We start from the raw sequence: 21,694 nt of genomic DNA, 5'->3' as shown, positions 1-21,694 counted from the left end.
AGTCAAAAATTAAAACAATTGTATAATACTTATGCTAATTCTAAAAGGGGAGGGGATAACTCTGAATACCCCCCAGATATTATCTGATCCTCAGCTGCTGTCACTCAAAAAGCTGGTGATTTTATAAACTTTACTTTCTTAGATTTCAAAACCTATACATCCGAGCTGACCACTACAGGTATGTAGAGAATCAGCCTGATAGTGCCAGTATAGCACTGGCTTTAGGTTATATATGAATATTCTGGTGATTGGTTCCCTTTAATCTGGAATTTTAAAAAACCTTTGTTTTATTAAAGCTGTTGTCCAACCGATAATAGTTAGTAATCATTTTAAATAGTTATTAACTTTGGAAAGAGCAGTATTTCTTAATTCATTGCCCCTCAAGTAGCTAATGCAACAGTCTAGAATGGCCATTCATGAGTTGAATGAATGGAAAGAGTCCACCAAAGCCACTCTTACAGAGCTCCTTTCATTATGACCCTTTCATGTAGTTACCACTTGAGATCTCTCTACCATTTTCTTACAGAACAAAAAAAGATTTTTTTTTATTTTTAAAAGAACTGATCGTATTGCGTATATCCTTGGATGCCAGCAGCGGCGGACTGGAGTACCTGGGGCCCACCAGGAAAAATCAATCTTGGGGCCCACCAGCACCATGCAGTTACCATACTGTATATAGCAGGGGTGGGATTCAAATTTTTAACAGGTTCTCTGTAAACCCCGCCCATTTGAAAACCACACCCATTCTGTAACCACATCCATTCTGTTAGCCACACCCATTTTCACGCAATTTCCTCAACCAAAAAATACAAGTAATTTAAAGTAAAATCTCCTTCCCCTCCAATACCGTCACTCTCCTGTCCAGCACCAGTTGTTCCAGTCACTGTCACTCTTATTGTATTAAATGATTTTTTTTTACAGTTTTTAAAAATTATTACTAAAGGAGCCCTGCTAAAATAGGAATGGACGACCTTCCCCATACAGAGCTCATCCCATTATGGCCTCTTTCCCCTGCAGATCCCATCCCATTATGGCCTCTTTTCCCCTACACATCCCATCCCATGTGGCTCCTTTCCCCCTACACATCCCATCCCATTATGGCCTCTTTCCCCATACAGATCCCATCCTATTATGGCCTCTTTTTCCCTGCAGATCTCATCCCATTATGGCCTCTTTCCCTTGCAGATCCCATCCCATTATGGCCTCTTTCCCCTGCAGATCCCATCCCATTATGGCCTCTTTCCCCAGCAGATCACATCCCATGTGCTCCTTTTCCCATATAGCTCCCATCTTATGTGGCCCCTCTCCCCATATAGCTGCCATCTTAATGCGGCTCCTCTCCCCATATAGCCACATATAGCTGCCATCTTAATGCGGCTCCTCTCCCCATATAGTTACATATAGCTACCATCTTATGTGGCCCCTCTCCCCATATAGCCACATATAGCTGCCATCTTAATGTGGCCCCTCTCCCCATATAACCACATATAGCTACCATCTTAATGTGGCCCCTCTCCCCATATAGCCACATATAGCTCCCATCTTATGTGGCCTTTCCCCATAGTCACATATAGCTGCCATCTTAATGTGGCCCCTCTCCCCATATAGCCACATATAGCTTCCATCTTATGTGGCCCTTCTCCCTGCATCTTCGGCTCACTGAGCGCTTACCTGCTCCAAGCACCGGTGGCCTCTCCTCTGTCTTCCATCCTCTGCGGCTCTCTGCACACTAAGGGTATGTGCGCACTAGGTGTTTTTTGTGTGTTTTTGGCCGCAGAAAAACGCACAAAAATGCACCCGCGGTAAAAACACGATGCGTTTTTACCACGTTTTTGGCTGCGTTTTTGCTCACTGCTTTTTTATGCGTTTTTTTATCAGTGAACAATGCCATTAAAGATTGTTGAAAAAAAAGATCTGATGTCATTTCCTCCTTCAATATGTTCTTCATTCTCCACTAGTGTATGCAGGAGAGCAGACAGCTGCAGAACTACAAGGCTCAGCATGCTCCATCCAGGACTGTATGCAGGAGTTTTTTGCCCTCCAAAAAAATGACGTGGGCTTCGCCATATTTTTGTATGCTAGCCAGGTACAGCAGGCAGCTATGGGCTGCCCCCAACCCCCAGCTGCCTATTTGTACCCGACTGTGAACCAAAAATATAGGGAAGCCCTTTTTTTATTTCATGAATTTCATTAAATAATTAAAAAAAAAATGACGTGGGCTTCGCCATATTTTTGAGTCCAGCCAGGTACAACTAGGCAGCTGGGGATTGGAATCCGCAGTGCAGGGTGCCCAAGCTTTCTGGGCACCCCCTCTGCGAATTGCAGTCCGCAGCCACCCCAGAAAATGGCGCTTTCATAGAAGCGCCATCTTCTGGCGCTGTATCCAACTCTTCCAGCTGCCCTGATGTCGGGTGGCTCGCTGGGTAATAATGGGGTTAGAGCTAGCTGTATATTATCAGCTGCCCTAAGCCCGAAATTCATGGTGTCACGCCAATATTAGACATGGCCACCATGAATTTCTAGTAAAGATAAAAAAAAAAACACAACACAGAAAAATATTTTTATTAGAAATAAAACACAACACAATTAGTGACTCCATCTTTATTGAAATAAAGAACCCCCCTCCGCAGTAATCCTGGGTCAGGGTCCCGCGCCGTCCAATCCAGATCCAATATCATCTGATCGGTTGCTGGAAGGCAAAGCGATCAGATGATGTGTCAGGATCAAGGATGTGAATTCCATGACACAGCAGCTGATTGTATAAAAGACGTTTATACAATCAGCTGATGCAACAGTGCAAAAAAAAAAAAGAAAAAAAACCCACACACTTCTGTGCAGACTCCTGTCAGACCGATCAATGCAGGACCCGGCGGTAATCAGCTGATAAAGTCTCCTGACGGCATCAGCTGATAGTTTAGCCGGCCGGGTAGTAAAAAGCCGGCGTCACCGCTGTCACTATCACTGTCAGCTGATTCCATCAGGTGACCGCATCAGGTGATCAGCGCCAGGACCTGCAGCTATCGGAGGTGTCCTGGCAGTCTGCACACAGCCAGAGCCGCGGTACCGGGAGCGGACATGGCACCGGGAGTCTGCAGACAGGCGAGTATGAGAGGCCCCTGCAGTGGCGTAGCTACTGCTTTTGCCGCCCGGGGCGGTCGTCAAATTTGCCGCCCCCCTCCGTTGGCCGTTGATAATCCAGAAATTTTCAAAAATGTGGAAAACCATCAAAATATTTATTTTTCATGGAACTACAATCAAAGATCTAATTGAAGACTGCTGCTATTAGTCCTAGACTTTCACCTTTTTACACACATGTAGGCCTATTATACACACACACAGCTCTGCTGCATACATACAGACACACACAGCTCTGCTGCATACAGACAGACACACACAACTCTGCTGCATACATACAGACACACAGCTCTGCTGCATACATACAGACACACACAGCTCTGCTGCATAGACACACACAACTGTGCTGCATACAGACACAAAACTCTGCTGCATACATACAGACACACACAGCTCTACTGCATACAGACAGACACACACAACTCTGCAGCATACAGACAGACACACAACTCTGCAGCATACAGACACACACAGCTCTACTGCATTTATACAGACACACAGCTCTACTGCATACAGACAGACACAAAACTCTGCAGCTGCTGCATACATATATATATACATACATACAGGCACACACAACTCTGTAGCTGCTGCATACATACAGACAACTCTGTAGCTGCTGCATAGATGCATACATACAGACACACACAACTCTGTAGATGCTGCATACATGCATACATACAGACACACACAACTCTGTAGCTGCTGCATACATGCATACAGACACAACTCTGCTACATACAGACAGACACACACAGCTCTACTGCATACATACATACACACACAACTCTGCTGCACATATAGACACACACGCGGCTTTTTAGGGCCCGCACACACGGCTGCTGCAGAGCTGAGGTTGCACCAAGCACAGGGAAGATGTAGCAGAGCTGAGCCCGCACCAAGCACAGTGCAGATGTAGCAGAGCTGAGGCTGCACCAAGCACAGGGCAGATGTAGAGGAGCCGAGCCCGCACCAAGCACAGGGCAGATGTAGAGGAGCTGAGCCCGCACCAAGCACAGGGCAGATGTAGCCGAGCTGAGCCCGCACCAGACACAGGGCAGATGTAGACGAGCTGAGCCCGCACCAGACACAGGGCAGATGTAGCCGAGCTGAGCCTGCACCAGACACAGGGCAGATGTAGCCGAGCTGAGCCCGCACCAGATACAGGGCAGATGTAGCCGAGCTGAGCCCGCACCAGACACAGGGCAGATGTAGCAGAGCTGAGCCCGCACCAGAGACAGGGCAGATGTAGCCGAGCTGAGCCCGCACCAGACACAGGGCAGATGTAGCAGAGCTGAGCCCGCACCAGACACAGGGCAGATGTAGCAGAGCTGAGCCCGCACCAGACACAGGGCAGATGTAGCAGAGCTGAGCCCGCACCAGACACAGGGCAGATGTAGCAGAGCTGAGCCCGCACCAGACACAGGGCAGATGTAGCCGAGCTGAGTCCGCACCAGACACAGGGCAGATGTAGCAGAGCTGAGCCTGCACCAGACACAGGGCAGATGTAGCAGAGCTGAGCCTGCACCAGACACAGGGCAGATGTAGCAGAGCTGAGCCTGCACCAGACACAGGGCAGATGTAGCAGAGCTGAGCCCGCATCAGACACAGGGCAGATGTAGCAGAGCTGAGCCCGCACCAGACACAGGGCAGATGTAGCAGAGCTGAGCCCGCACCAGGCACAGGGCAGATGTAGCAGAGCTGAGCCCGCACCAGACACAGGGCAGATGTAGCAGAGCTGAGCCCACACCAAGCACAGGGCAGATGTAGCAGAGCTGAGCCCGCACCAGACACAGGGCAGATGTAGCAGAGCTGAGCCCACACCAAGCACAGGGCAGATGTAGCAGAGCTGAGCCCACACCAAGCACAGGGCAGATGTAGCAGAGCTGAGCCGACACCAAGCACAGGGCAGATGTAGCAGAGGTGAGCCCGCACCAACACACACGGCTCCTGGGGGCCCGCACACGCAGCTCCTGAGGTGGGGAAAGCCCATGCAGCTCACTGGGGCCCATAAACTGGGTGGCTGGGAGGGAGTATACAGGTCGAGGGGGGGAGGGGGGTAGCACTTACTGCTCGGACACGGATGAGAGGGGGCCCACACAGCGCCGGAGGCCAGCGCTGTGCTGGGGGTTGCTGGCTGGCACTTCATCTCTCTGGGACAGAGCAGGACGCCGGGCGGTAGCTCCGCCCACAGATGAAGCTCAAAGCAGCAGGACACTGTGGTCTGCGTGCCTTAAAGAGACAGCAGCCACAGTTTCCTGCTGAGGACTCCGGTCCCCGGAACTGGGCCCCTGCACTCCCCCCCCCGGGGGCCCCTGCTCGCTCTCCGGGCAATGTGCCGATATGATTAGTGAAATTACCGGCCGCGGGGGCGGGGCCTCTCACACACATCCATAGGGGCCCAGGAGGGGTAGGGGGGCGGGGCCTAGGGGGCGTGGCCATCAATAGCAGGGGCCCACCGGGGGTTCTCCCGACCTCCTGGTGGGCCAGTCCGCCCCTGGATGCCAGTAATAATAAGTTAGTTACAATACTAAAGTTTACATTTTTCAAATAAATTTGGTGTAAAGACTGGCCGGAGAGGCGGTAACACTCTGATAAGCACACGCTGGTTGGCAGGATGGCAGCCATTGCAAAGCAGGAAGACACCAAATATTTAAAGAATAACTAAACTGTTTTTTAAATCATTTTTGTCATCATTAAACCTTGCAAATAACTTTAAGGAGATCTGTTTTCATTCCAGTAAATAAATGCATGTAAGTGCCTCACTTTTCCTCAATGTATTTGCCTGCCTTGATAACAGAACATACCCATTTGGAGCACAGATGATGGCACTGAAAGGGTCAGCATCAGCACTTACCTCCTCCTCTGAGCACTGTGCTTACAGAACAATCACCTGCAGCAGCTTATCTCCAGAGGTACAAGGGCTTAGCCAACCCTTTCAATGCCATCATCTGTACTCCAAATGAGAATGTTCTGATATCAATGCAGGTAAAGTCAGGAAAATAGACCAGCAGGGCAGTCATTTACATGCTTCTTTTGTACAAGAATGAAGACACATTTGTTTATAAAGTAATTTGCAAAGTTTCAGAACTTTCCTTGCTTCACAAATTATTAAATAAAAGTTTAGTTATTCTTTAAATCACTGTTCTTTTAATGACAGGTCATCAAATGACTGTCTGCCATCTACCTCTGACTCCACGCAGAGTCTGCCATCTACCTCTGACTCTACGCAGAGTCTGCCATCTACCTCTGACTCCACGCAGAGTCTGCCATCTACCTCTGACTCTACGCAGAGTCTGCCATCTACCTCTGACTCTACGCAGAGTCTGCCATCTACCTCTGACTCCACGCAGAGTCTGCCATCTACCTCTGACTCCACGCAGAGTCTGCCATCTACCTCTGACTCTACGCAGAGTCTGCCATCTACCTCTGACTCCACGCAGAGTCTGCCATCTACCTCTGACTCTACGCAGAGTCTGCCATCTACCTCTGACTCTACGCAGAGTCTGCCATCTACCTCTGACTCTACGCAGAGTCTGCCATCTACCTCTGACTCTACGCAGAGTCTGCCATCTACCTCTGACTCTACGCAGAGTCTGCCATCTACCTCTGACTCCACGCAGAGTCTGCCATCTACCTCTGACTCCACGCAGAGTCTGCCATCTACCTCTGACTCCACGCAGAGTCTGCCATCTACCTCTGACTCCACGCAGAGTCTGCCATCTACCTCTGACTCCACGCAGAGTCTGCCATCTACCTCTGACTCCACGCAGAGTCTGCCATCTACCTCTGACTCCACGCAGAGTCTGCCATCTACCTCTGACTCCACGCAGTCTGTCATCTACCTCTGACTCCACGCAGAGTCTGTCATCTACCTCTGACTCCACGCAGAGTCTGCCATCTACCTCTGACTCCACGCAGAGTCTGCTATCTACCTCTGACTCCACGCAGAGTCTGCTACTTCTGACTCCACGCAGAGTCTGCCATCTCCCTCTGACTCCACGCAGAGTCTGCCATCTACCTCTGACTCCACGCAGAGTCTGCCATCTACCTCTGACTCCACGCAGAGTCTGCCCTCTACCTCTGACTCCACGCAGAGTCTGCCCTCTACCTCTGACTCCACGCAGTCTGTCATCTACCTCTGACTCCACGCAGAGTCTGTCATCTACCTCTGACTCCACGCAGAGTCTGCTATCTACCTCTGACTCCACGCAGAGTCTGCTATCTACTTCTGACTCCACGCAGAGTCTGCCATCTCCCTCTGACTCCACGCAGAGTCTGCCATCTCCCTCTGACTCCACGCAGAGTCTGCTATCTACCTCTGACTCCACGCAGAGTCTGCCATCTACCTCTGACTCCACGCAGAGTCTGCCATCTACCTCTGACTCCACGCAGAGTCTGCTATCTACCTCTGACTCCACGCAGAGTCTGCCATCTACCTCTGACTCCACGCAGAATCTGCCATGTACCTCTGACTTCACGCAGAGTCTGCCATGTACCTCTGACTCCACGCAGAGTCTGCCATCTACCTCTGACTCCACGCAGAGTCTGCCATCTACCTCTGACTCCACGCAGAGTCTGCCATGTACCTCTGACTCCACGCAGAGTCTGCCATCTACCTCTGACTCCACGCAGAGTCTGCCATCTACCTCTGACTCCACGCAGAGTCTGCCATGTACCTCTGACTCCACGCAGAGTCTGCCATCTACCTCTGACTCCACGCAGAGTCTGCCATCTACCTCTGACTCCACGCAGAGTCTGCCATCTACCTCTGACTCCACGCAGTCTGCCATCTACCTCTGACTCCACGCAGAGTCTGCCATCTACCTCTGACTCCACGCAGAGTCTGCTATCTATCTCTGACTCCATGCTGACACTGATCAAAGCTTGATCAGAGTGTCAGCTTAGTAGGATCTAATCCTCTCAGAGGAAAGAATCGTATCACTGGTAAGAAGAAGATGGAGATATTTTCATTCTATGAGTCGGTGGACATGTCATCCGAGTGCAGTCCGATGATTTTCATGCACCCATAGTCTTGAATGGGTATGCACAATCTGATTTGAGCTGTCACTCGCAGCATACTGTGCTTTTTTCTCATGCAGAATGGGCAGGAGAAAACATCGCCAGATCTCCACTGCCCCATAGTATAACATTGGTGCTATTGGATAAAACATTGGATAGCCCTCGTCCGTGTTATACGTTGGTGTGAGCGAGCACTAATGTGAATTTCCAGCATGGTTATTACACATTTTCACATTATTTTAAAAGGTATGAACTCAGTCCAATGTGCATAAAACACCAACAGAGAATCTTCAGTGGTCCTCACACATTACAAAACAACATGGCACAAACCCCGGGAAGACTGGCAAATTGCCCACTCTCTCACAAAGGAATCCTCAGTCTCATAGACAGGTTTCTGCTGGACTTTAGTATCTTTGAAAGCAGAAAAAACACTATAGTCTTCACCATTCTGGCAACGAGCACAAAGCCTTTAGAAATACATTTCTAATTCATGTTTGATGTGTATTAGTATCTAGAAAACGATAGGAAAGCTATAGCTATATAAAGTTATGCAAGCTATGATACAGAATGCTTTAAATGAAACAGTGACTAATAAATGGCAGAGGTGGCAAATGAAGGAATTAAAAAGTTGTCAGATTTGGGTATAAGAGCACATTGTGATTGCAAAACGGCATACTTAAAGGGAATCAGTCAGGTACCTAATACCCTCCAACCCAGCAATGTAACCTGTATGCCCAAATTTCTTGCCTAACCAGCCCTGTATTACGCTATTCACTAATATGAATGTTTAAAAAAACAACTTATAAACCTCGCTGTACATATGCTAATTAGGCCTGTGACTAGTCACAGGGGCGTTAGTTCCTCTGACTAGTCGGCCCTTTTTCCAGGTTGTCATGCTCCTAATTTAACGCTTACAGCATGCTGTCTTCAGATTACATAGCAAAAACCTGCTGACATATTCCCTTTAATTGTATTTAATTGGTATTTTTTGTGATATACTAACACAAAGTAGCAAGTATTTGTGAAGTATTAAGGAAATTATACATGGTATTCTAAATATTTAAAAAATATAAGTCTGAAAATTCTGATGTGCATTTGAATCCAGACTCTGAGTTAATAATAAAAGGACCACTGTTTGCTGAACTTACTGCTGCAAGTCTTTTGAGGTATGTCTCTGAAGGAAGGTACAAATGCCGGGCTGTGGGGGCCCTGCACTCCTCTACCAGAGAGAGACAGTGCGTGTGAAGGCCTTCGGATGGGGTGTATGACACTTACTATTTTTGTTGGGTTGGTGTCCATCACCTCGCAACCAGTCCCCGTCGTGGACGCAGTAGACATACACGTGACACCGTAGTACTCTTGGCAAACTAAAACTTGAACAGTTTATCCTTTCCACTCTATGACAGACATGGCCTTAATGCTGACGGTTCTGCAGTTACTGTTTCTTTGTGGTACTCCCACTCCACCTATCTCCACTATCTTGGAACTAGTCTGCAAGCTGCACCTGTGTCTCCGTTCCCCCACGCTTCTTCTCACCACTGTCTGATTATGGGGGCCCTGACAGCTGTCTAGTCGTATGAGTTCCCTGAGCCCGCCGGGCTGAGACGTAGGCTCCGGACCTTTAAGAGGTTACCTCAAGGTTCCCTGACTGGCTCCTGACACCGTGCCACAAGTTTACTCCTCAAACTCTTCTGCAAAGCTCCTTCTCACTAGGCCCGTCTCTCTAACCAACCCCCCTGACCATTTGTCACTCCTCCCCTATCTTATCTAACATTTAACCCACCGCTGCTCTTGCCCAACCGCTAGGTGGTGTCGGCCACTACACAGTCTTGGATCTGCTACATCAGGGACTCACACGTCTCTCGAAGCAGTAGTCATTTTATCGAATACATTAACAGCATACTAGGTACCTAAAACACATTACCTTTGCAACACAGACAATTAGCATAAAAGAATAGTGGGGCGCAACCAAGTCCTAAATCTCTACCAGCTTTGCATGTCTACTAAAGGCTGAAATTTTTGCCCATTGTTTCTTGCAAACTTGCTCTAACTCAATGAGATTGGATGGAGAGCGTCAGTTAACAGCAATTTTCAAGTTTTGCAACAGATTCTCAATGGGATTTAAGTCTGGGACTAGTGTTGAGGGAGTAGTTAACTATTCGTACTCGCTATGCTGTTAACAAGTACTGTCTGCTACTCACATATTCGTTACGAGTAGCGGGCACAATGTAAGTCAATGGGAAATAGTTACTAAGTAGCGAGTAGCTCAAAAGCCGTACTATTCGCCACTCGCACGAAAAGTACGGCTTTCGGGTTACTCGCTACTTGACGAGTATTTCCCATTGACTTACATTGCGCCTGCTACTAGTAACGAATATGTGAGTAGCGGATAATACTCGCTAACAGCATAGCGAGAACAAATAGTTAACTACTCGCTCAACACTATCTGGGACGTTAAAACACATGAATATGCTTTGATTAAAACCATGCATGCTGGCAGTATCTTTAGGGTCCTTGTCCTCCTAGAAGGTGAACTTATGCCTCAGTCTCAAGACTATTGCAGCCTCTAACAGGTTTTCCTCCAGGATTGCCCTGCATTTTGCTTCGTATTTTTATTAATCCTCCAATCAACACTGACCTTCTTCTGTGTTCCTGATGAAAAAAAGAATGTGTACATTATGATACTGCCACTACTATGTTTGATGCTGTGGATGGTGTTTTCAGGGTGATGTCCAGTGTTAGCCTTGAGCCACACATAGTGTTTTGGAATTAGCCTAAATAGTTCTACATCTGATCACAGCATTTTTTTCCACTTGCTATGAAGTTACGCAGTTAGTATGTGTAATAAGGTGCTCTGGTCAGATGAAATCAAAGTAAAACTTTTTTTGCTAAATACAAAGCGCTAAGGCTGCTTTCACACATCCGGTTTTTGCTGTGCGGCACAATCCGGCTCTTTGCAGAAAAAACGCAATCGTTTTTTTTTGCCGCCGGTTGCGTTTTTTCCGCATAGACTTTCATTAGTGCCGGATTGTGCCGCATGGCCTTGCGTTCGGTCCGGTTGTTGCCGGATGCGGCATATTTAGCCCATGCGGCAGCCGGATGGAACGCTGCCTGGCACGTTTTTTTGTCCGGCAAAAAAAAACGCATTGCGCCGCATCCGGACGATGCGGTGCTTTTTCCAATGCATGCCTATGGATGCCGGTTTTTTGCACTGCGCATGCTCAGTAGCGTGCCGCAACTGGCAAAGAACGGACGGGCCGCATGTAAAAACTTATGCAAAGGATGCGTTTTTTTCTCTGCATCCGTTGCATAGGTTTTAGAGCCGGATTTAGCCGCACTGCTAAAACCGGATGTGTGAAAGCAGCCTAACACTGCACATCGTCCTGAAAACACCCTCCCCTTGATCAAACATGTTGGTGGCAGTATCATGATGTGGGGATGCATTTCTTCAGCAGGAACAGGGAAGCTGGTAAGAGTTGACGCAGCTAAATACCGGGCAATCCTGAAGGAAAACCTGTTAGAGGCAGTAAAATACTTGAGACTAGGGTATAGTTTCGCCCTCCTGCAGAACAACAACTCTAAATATACTGCCAAAGCTACAGTGGAAAGGATTAGATCAAAGCATATTAATGTGTGTGAATGGCAAGACTTGAAAATTGCTGTTCACAGACGCCTCCATCCAATCTCACTGAGCTCAAGCTTCTTTGCAAAGAAGAATTGGCAAGTATTTTAGCCTCTAGATGTGCAAAGCTGGTAGGAACAGACCCCAAAGACTTGCAACAAAAGGTGGTCCTCTCAGGTACCGATTAATTAGGTTGAACACAAAGGCACATCCCAATTTTCAGATTTATATTTTGAAAATATTTAAAATACTATGTATCATTTCTTTTACATTTCACAAATACTTGCTACTTAGTGTTAGTATATCACATAAAATCCCAATAAAATACTGTACATATAATTTTGTAGGTGTAACGTAAAAAAAAAGGTTAAAAGTTCATGGGGTATGAATATACTGTATGTATTTCAACTCTCAAAATGAAGGCACTCAGCTTTCATCACTAGACATGCCTCACCGACGCAAAAGATACAAATTTGTCTCAGTTAGTAATGGGCGAACCCCCCGATGTTCGTGTTCGAGAACCTCATTCGAACGTTTTGTAAAGATTGAGTTCGGGTTCTGAGATAACTCCGAACACCTAACTTGGATTTTACAGTTATGGGATGGGGCTGTAAAGTAATGAATACAGTGGAACCTTGGTTTACGAGTAACTTTGTGTGCGAGTATTTCGCTATACGAGCAAAGCTTGCTGTAAATTTGTAACTCAGTTTACGAGCAATGCTTTGCTGTACGAGCAAAAACTCTCCGCACACTTCCGGTTCTGTACTTTCGCCATGCTCTGACCCTTCTTGCAGTCCGCACAAACACACACAAAGACACACATATTATTCTCACCTTACCTTCCATTCTCTCGCCGGCCTCCTGGTTCTTGTAGTTTCCTGGTACAGGATGTGTATCGGTTAACCATCGCGACGATGGAGGAACTTCCGCTGTCAGCCGCTTCTCAAAGGAAGCGCGCTGACCAATCAGAGGCAAGCTGTCAGCCGCTCATGCCTTTGACGTCAGCGCTGTGCAGCGGAAGCTCCGGCATCGGTCGCGATGGTTACCAGATATACATCCTGTACCGGTGAACTATATGAACCAGGAGGCTGGCGAGGGAACGGAAGGTAAGGTGAGCATAACATGTGTGTTTGTGTGTGTTTGTGCGTGCTTGTGCCTGTGTGGAATGGCACAATAGCGGACCAGGATGGGACATTGAACAAGTTGTGGAACAAATTGTCTGAGCTTGCATTATTTCCTATGGGAAATCTTGCTTTGCTAGATGAGTAACTTGGTTTACAAGCACACTCCCAGAACGGATTGTTGTTATAAACCAAGGTTCCACTGTATAGTTAATAATAAACATTCTCATTATACCTACCCCTGCCGCGACGCGTTCAGCAGACTCTGTGTAACAGCCCCTTCTGCTTTCGTGTCTGATCATTGCTGTGCCCCCGGGTTACAGGACCTTCCATGACGTCATAGCCATGTGACCAATCTGATATGAATGTTGTACAGACATTGGGTTACATACTGGTCACATGGCTATGACGTCATGGAAAGTCCTGTAAGTCAGATGTAGCAGAGCTGAAGATGCTCGCCCGCCTTTGGACTATGTCAAAGTTTTTTTTTGAGTAATTAAGATGGAGTCCTAAATGTCTTCTATTTTATTTCTAATAAAATATTTTTTTCTCTGTGTTTTTGTTTTATTTTACTGTTAAAATAGCAGACAATCACAGACGCTGTCACAGAGTGGGCGTCTGTGATTGGATGCTGGAGTAACCTGAAACCAGTTTATACATTCTAGCATCTGGAATGTATGGGCAGATTCCAGGTTACTCCAACAGCCAATCACAGATGCCCATTCTGTGTGACAGTGTCTGTGATTGGCTGTTGGGTCCCTCACACATATAGTAGTGGAAAAATAAATAAATAATTAAAAAGAGAAGACGTGGCACAGTATTTTAGATTCTCAGCGCAGATAAAGCGGACACCTATGGGCTGCCACCCCCATCTGCCTGGCTTTACTTTGGCTGGCAATCAAAATACAGGAAGCCCATTAATTTTTTTTAATTATTTTAAAAAAATATTAAAAAAAATGTGTGCGCTCCCGCCGTATTTTGATCGCCAGTCAGGTAAAGCCAGGCAGCTGAAGGCTGGGATTCTCACCGTGGTAAGACCCAAGCATTCTGGGCCCCCCACGCCGATAACCGCAGCCACCCCTGGAAATGGCGCATTGTTTCTTAGCGACATTTCTAGGTGCTTTACCCGACTCGTCCAGTGGCCCTGATGGTGGTGGCACGCTGGGTAATAAAGGTGTTAATACTAGCTTTGTATTCTCAGCTGGTACTAAGCCCGAAATTCATGGTGTCACACCAAGTTAGACATGGCCACCATGAAATTCTAGTAAACAGTAAAAAAAACACAACACAGAAAAAAATTCTTTATTAGAAATAAAACAAAAAAATTAGGATACTCCATGTTTATTATAAAAAAAATCCTTAGTACGACGTAGTCAACAAGTAGAACAATGTCAGCTCTGCTTCATCACTCTGTATAGACAAGTGTCTCTACAGAATGAGAAGCAGAGAGAGCAATGTCAGCTCTGCTTCATCACTCTGTACAGACAAGCGTCTATACAGAGCGAGAAGCAGGGAGAGCCATGTCAGCTCCGTTTCATGACTCTGTAAAGACAAGCGTCTCTACAGAGAGAGAAACAAGGAGAGCGAGCCATGTCAGCTCTGCTTCATCACTCTGTAACGAGCGAGAAGCAGGTTGACACTGAGGGTATGATTCCACTTGCGTATGACTCGTGCATTCTCGCATTGCATCACCCCGCATGGCATGACACTCTCCGTACAGGGGCAAATACATGCGATACATGGAAATACATGCAGCCTACCTGCACCTGTCAGGAGAGTGTGTGCCGTGCCGGGTGATGCGATGCGACACTCGCAGAGTGATAGTCAAAGTTCAATCGAGTCCATGAGCCATGGACTCGGGTGAACCCTAGCGTCACCGCAAACACGGAAAAAAACAGCCGAAGATTGCCGTGTGACGAGCAGTGCAATGAATACCCCTGGAAGTTAACAGCACCTTCAATGATGTCATAGCCTGCAGGATGCGTCGCGGGACCTGTAAGTATAATCAGAATGTTTTTTAATAATGTGCTTTTTTTTGTTTTTTTTTACAGCCCATGGACCCGAACTGGACCTGAACTGTAACACGAGCTTCATAGGAATGCTCGTGTTCGGGGTCGTGTGTACAAACATTATGTGTTTGGTACGAGCTGCGAACTTTACAGTTCAGGTTCGCCCATCACTAGTCTCACTGTTATACAGGTATGTCCACATCTCCCTGTTGTAGGAGCACAGTCCTCTGTACATTGGGCTCTCTCTCTTTTTTCTCAGGCCTATGGCAGACACTCATTTTCTGTCACTATTTGACTACATAATTCTGGATATGGGATGGACCCACTTTCATTAACACATAATCCAAACCACAGTATCAATATGGCCCAACAAAAAAAATATTATTATTTTGGTATCAATTTTTTTTATTCAAAGCTTATGACTATGGTGAGACTGTGGTAAGTGTTAGGTGAAATGCTAGGCAAGTCTATTCTGAGATTGACAGATACTGGAAGATCCCCCAGCTGCCTGACATACAGCAATCAGCAGCAGCAATACAGGAGTTTTGCAGTGTTTTCACACATTCAAATAAATGGGAAGAAATACAAGTTAACAGTATCAAGTAAAAAAGAGCCAGAGCCGTTTTGTTTTTTCAAGTCTGGTTATTTCCCGTTGATCCCAAATAGCTGAGAGTTCACCCATCATTACTCTTTAGGACAACCACCGTGGGGTCTCCTAAAACAACTTAACCTGGGAAAACTACATGGCTGAAAGGTGCCATGTGCATATAGCGCTATACTCCTCAGACTATAGAAATGTTTCTGCCAATTCATCTAGTGAGAAAAGAGGAAGAGACAGTGAGATAGAAAGTTACATCCTTTCATAAACTCCACACAAACAACAGACGTCTGTTTCTAAAAGGGGAACAACCCAGACTAATACCATCAATATAGAAATGGATAATAAAAACTACAACTGTTGAGGTTCTGCCCTGTGTCCCCTTCGCTTATTACTCCAGGGTGTTAGAGACTTTATCTGTGGTGTAAAATGCAGAGAATTTATTATGAGGTGCTAGGTACCTATCACATATACCTATGGGATCATTTACACCACATTAGTGGCATAAGTTATGATGAATTTGTCAGACGCGATTGGGCATGCCCATGCCTATCCCACCCAAGCTCTTTCCTCTTTTCAAAAAGTTAGCAATGCCGTCCAGGACTGCAAAAATGCCAAAAGTTGCAACACTTTAGGGCAATTTCGAGCTGATAGAAACAAATTGTATAAAGGACACAATACACAAATTTGACTCAACTGTTCTAATCCTCATGGATCTAGTGTAAAGGCACCCGCCCCCGTTGTTTGTGCGTCACAGGCAAATCGCTGCCTGAGGCGGACAAAATCGCTAGTACCCGTCACACATACTTACCTTCCTAGTGACGTCGCTGTGGGCGGCGAACAGCCTCTTTTCTAAGGGGGCAGTTCGTGCGGCGTCACAGCAACGTCACACGGCAGGCGTCCAATAGAAGCAGAGGGGCGGAGAGCAGCCGCATGAAAGTCACGCTCACCTCGTTGCCGGAGGTCGCAGGTACGGTGTTCGTCGTTCCTGGGGTGTCATACGGAGCGATGTGTGCTGCCTCAGGAACGACGAACAACCTGCGTCCAGCACCATCAACGATATTTGGGATTTGAACGACGTGTCAACGATCCACGATTTTTGATCGTTAGCGGTCGCTCGTACGTGTCACATGCAACGACGTTGCTAACGAAGCCGGATGTGCGTCACGAATTCCGTGACCCCAACGACATCTCGCTAGCGATGTTGTTGCGTGTAAAGCCCCCCTAGGACTGTGCTAGAACACAATATGATGATGACCCGCTCTTCAGTCCTCGGACAGTTGAGGCATGTGATAGTCGGCAGTAAATAGGTGACTACAATGCGTGTCATGAGGCTAATCGGATTACCTAATTAATAATTTTTTAAACAAATTATCATGAATAACACGCTACTATTTGGAATAAAATACTGGTTTACATTGGGGACACAAAAAAGGAACTAATATGTTAGAAAATTCATACTGCACTAATAATGAGCAGTGCACCATTGTAACGGGGTGCCGGGGGTGCCTCGGGGGTTGTAGTCGTGGCCCCTTTTTCTATCAGGCTTACCCCCGGCTCCGCCGTCACTTTTGGGACAGGAGATTGCTTGGTGGGGCAGAGTGTGGTGGTACAGAAAACGCTGTCAGATGTATAAAGACTTTGCAGATGAAGATCAGTTGAATCAGAAGGCACGTTTATTGCACACATCTTCACAACAGTGGCAGTAAGCTGATAGCGTCGTTTCACAACTCCTGATGGGGGAACACCTCTTCTTGTCGTCTCCTCTCGTGGGGATGTGCCCGGCTACTCTACTTCACCTGGGCTCCCACTCCGGCTACAGCAGACCTGACCCACTCAAACCTGTTTCACCATAGAGGACACTTTCTCTTTCTCTGTTCTTCGTACGCTGTTCAGCTAGCTCCCACACTCTGCCCCCCGCTGTTCTCTCCCGTCCCGGACTCGACTGACTCAAAAAACTCCCCTCCTTTCTCTACCACACTCTCTCCCTGCCCCTTTGCTGCCGGCTCCTCCTTTCTCCTACCCTGTTTCTATGGGGACAGCCGTCCCACCCGGCCACTAGGGGAACCCATCTATACAGTGCAAATACAGTAAAACATAAACATTAACATTAACGGCTTTGTCTACCCCAGCGGGGGTATCTTCAGGGGGGAAACTGCGCCTCTTTGTAAGGGGTCCGTCCACCCCTTACATTCCTCCCCTCTTTTTGCCTTAGCCTCCCGGCAAGGCCCGCACCTGCAAAACACGATCTTAGCAGCAAGACAAATTTTTCAAAACCTTAAAACTTTCATATAAAACCACAATCAATGAGCGCATACGTCCGGCGCCCGGAGTCCCTCCAAGGGAGCTCCCGGTCTTTGCAGTAGATTTGCCTGGAGGCCATAACAGGCGCTCCCGGTCTTTGCTGATCTTCTGCCCGGAGTCTCTCACAGCACTCCCGGTCTTTGAAGGCAGGAGCACAAACAATAAAGTCCTCCTTAACATCACAGAGGGAGTCCTCGCACAGTTCAGCATCAGGCTCCTTCCGGGCTCGGTAACTTAAACATGGTTACAACCTATAAAGCTTCACCGGTTCTTCAACACTACCGGTACTTAACACGGATATGGCCCCCTTCTCCGGTCACTGGGATTCACACGGGGTGATAAGCTCGTAGCCATTCGGCCCGCTGGGCCCTCACATAATCGGAGAGTGACTGACCTGGCAAGCGGCGCAGCCTCCGGAACGGTTCATAGTTGACCGGTGTCTCCGATTCTTCTGGCTCCGGCTTTGGCCCCTCGACTCCCGGCGGAGGTGACGGAGTAGCGGGTCGGGACGGCTGTGGACTTCCAACGACGACCACCGGGTGTGTCACCATACTTTGACGAATCGCCAATACCGCCGGCGTCTCCTTTTCCGGCTCAGCTAACAGTCCGGTAGTGACTTCTGGCGACACCGCCAGCGGGTTTCTCGGCCGGGCAGCCTCAGCCAGCACCGGTCTCCGCTGTGTACGTCTCCGGCACTGACACTCTTCCCATTCAATCTCTTGTTGCCATTGTGCGGCCTCTTGAGCAGTGGGCATCCGGGTCACTCCTACGGCAAATAGGCCCCGGCATCCCACTTCTCTCCGGAATTTCACTTTTTCTCTCGGGTACAGGGTATGCAGCCGTTGGGGCAAGCCCTCAGTGTCCAGGTTAACCCGGTTATAAAAAAAATGATCCCCGGTCTCTTCGTCCTCTATGAACCCATAGCCCTCCGCCTGATTGAATTTGACCACGGTGCCAACGGTGCACTGCCGATCAAACTCTTCGCTAAGGGGACCGGCCATCATCTCACGGGTCACGGTCTCGGCCAGTAACCTTTCTTTGCACCGGATCGGTTTCAGGCGGTGGGGACTGTCGTCGGGTCAGGGGCGCCGGCTTTACCGGCTCCCAGAAGAATCCCCACTCATCTTCCTCTAACTCCCGGGCATGTTGTTCTCCCGGGGCCGGAACTTCTGTGGGGGCTGGAGGACCCACCTTGTCTGGTGTAACCACCTCCGGACTCTGGAGAGGTGCTTCCAGCATTTCGCTTCCCGGCTGTAGTTGTGTCTTGTAGGTGGCCCGGACTTCCGTGGAGGTTTCACCGGTCACGACATCCCAGGAAGTGACCCACGTTATTTTTGCGGGCCGCTCCGGACCTCCTGGCACAGCCGGTAGTTTAATGGTCAGGGCTTCCTCGGCTGTAGTCTGCCTCGGGCGTCCTCTCCCCAGGCTGGTTGCCACCAGCGCGCCCGCTGCAGCTTGCTGCTTCATCTGAGTCTCCATCTCACTTAAGGTCAGTTGTTGAGTTGGCGTCTTTTGCAGCTCTTCCTGTAATGGCGCCAGGGACAGTGGAGATGCTGGGGAAGGTGGAGGCGGGCCGTCTTTTCCCGCTCTTGTATACACTCCACCCCCAGTCTCGCACATCAAATCGACCCAGCTCAGGCGACACCTCTTCTTTTCTGTAACGCTGCCCTCTTCACATGTCTTCAGCAACATCTTGGGGCCAGCACCTCCCCTCTTTGGGCGGCGCACTCTGTACTTCTTTTTCTTCGCCGGACAACTCAGGGTTTTTCGTTTGGCGCCAATTCTTCGCGCGCTCGCTGTACTCGTGAAGACGGCGGCCATCTTACCGCCGTCTTGTGCCTGGTCCAACGCCTTAGGCACCACTTGGTCTCCATCTTCTTGGATCGGGACCCCCTGCTGATAATCCGGATCCTGCCGACTACGCCACATGTAACGGGGTGCCGGGGGTGCCTCGGGGGTTGTAGTCGTGGCCCCTTTTTCTATTAGGCTTACCCCCGGCTCCGCCGTCACTTTTGGGACAAGAGATTGCTTGGTGGGGCAGAGTGTGGTGGTACAGAAAACGCTGTCAGATGTATAAATACTTTGCAGACGAAGATCAGTTGAATCAGAAGGCACGTTTATTGCACACATCTTCACAACAGTGGCAGTAAGCTGATAGCGTCGTTTCACAACTCCTGATGGGGGAACACCTCTTCTTGTCGTCTCCTCTCGTGGGGGTGTGCCCGGCTACTCTACTTCACCTGGGCTCCCACTCCGGCTACAGCAGACCTGACCCACTCAAACCTGTTTCACCATAGAGGACACTTTCTCTTTCTCTGTTCTTCGTACGCTGTTCAGCTAGCTCCCACACTCTGCCCCCCGCTGTTCTTCTCTCCCGTCCCGGACTCGACTGACTCAAAAAACTCCCCTCCTTTTTTCTACCACACTCTCTACCTGCCCCTTTGCTGCCGGCTCCTCCTTTCTCCTACCCTGTTTCTATTGGGACAGCCGTCCCACCCGGCCACTAGGGGAACCCATCTATACAGTGCAAATACAGTAAAACATAAACATTAACATTAACGGCTTTGTCTACCCCAGCGGGGGTATCTTCAGGGGGGGAAACTGCGCCTCTTTGTAAGGGGTCCGTCCACCCCTTACACCATATTGATAAATGTGACATGATTTTCACATAGTTTGGTATATTACAACGTTACCAATAAATCTCATCCTTAGACCAGGTTCACACGCCCCTATTTTTGATCTGAGTTCGATCCACTATAATTATGGAACATAAAAATTGGACAGCACATGGATGCCTAGTGAGAAAAAAAGAATCTTCCTATGTTTCTAGATGAAAATTGGATCAATTGTTTATAGACTCATTTTTACGTACATTTTTTTCTCACTTGTCATCCGTATGAAGTTTGTTATTTTTACTACAGCGGTTTTTAATCATTTACAGGATCATTTACAGTTTCTTTTGTTACAGAATTGCAATTTATATATAAAAATCGGGTGCTGTATTGTGGCATTTGGTTTTTTTTCTTGTACCCATAGAGTTCAATGGGTGAATTTCATCTGATTTCCAGAGGAAAATCAACCATGCTGCATTTTTTTTCACACACAGATTCTGTCAGTGAATAAAGTCGTTCCTCTGCACTGCGCCATTGAATAACATTGGTCTAAGTGCGATTCGGGTTTTTTTCACCGATAGCACTTAGACCAAAAATACAGCTGTCTGCACAAGGACTTAAAGATGACAGGAACACCTTACAACACATGAATCCGTGGACTGTCAGGAAATGCTGGGATTTAGCAGCTGAAGAGTCACAAAGAGCATAGACAAAACATTGATATAGAAGCTTATGATGCAATGCATTGTTCTTCCATCATTACAGCATGTAGTGCGAACATGACACTTATAAGCAGAGAAATGCAGACATTACCTGTCACTGAGCAGAATATCAGGCAATTCCGCAGTACAAACTTCAGCAGTAACTTATCTCTTGCTTACACTTCCTGAAGTCTCAAATGCCTCTGGGCATGCCCATCTCAGACCAATAAATGGCTCTAGCAGCTCAAGTGTCTGACACCTGTTCCCTGTATCATGTCTCCACCTGGTGGTAAGATTCTAGAACTACAAGCCTGATAAAACAAAAATCTGAATAATTACAGTTACATGAAAAAAGACCTAGGTCCATCTAGTTCAATCTTCCTTCACAAATTATATATTTTGTCACTAAGTCATTTTGTCACTAAGTCACAATGTTGTGTGTAGTGAGGAAATCATCCAGCCCTTTTTTAAAAGCTGTTATAGTATCTGCCATTACTACCTCTTGACTAATCTTACTGTAGAGAACCCTTTCCTATTTAGCTGCCGAAATCACCTTTCTTCCACTCGCAG

At 47.8% G+C, this 21,694-nt stretch overlaps 1 protein-coding gene across 1 annotated transcript in view; it reads right to left on the bottom strand.

Moving 5' to 3' along the window:
- CYP4F22 (cytochrome P450 family 4 subfamily F member 22) overlaps positions 1–21,315 on the bottom strand; it is a 143,486-nt gene extending 122,171 nt beyond the window's left edge. Inside the window, exon 1 of the mRNA XM_075336096.1 lies at positions 21,237–21,315. The gene's annotated coding sequence lies outside the window, so the exon portion shown is untranslated. The remainder of the gene's footprint in view (positions 1–21,236) is intronic.
- Between the last annotated feature and the right edge of the window lie 379 nt (positions 21,316–21,694).

The sequence above is a fragment of the Anomaloglossus baeobatrachus genome, chromosome 2 (genome assembly GCF_048569485.1).
Source record: "Anomaloglossus baeobatrachus isolate aAnoBae1 chromosome 2, aAnoBae1.hap1, whole genome shotgun sequence".
In the NCBI taxonomy this organism is placed as follows: Eukaryota; Metazoa; Chordata; class Amphibia; order Anura; family Aromobatidae; genus Anomaloglossus; species Anomaloglossus baeobatrachus.
This window is presented reverse-complemented; position numbering and strand designations above follow the sequence as displayed.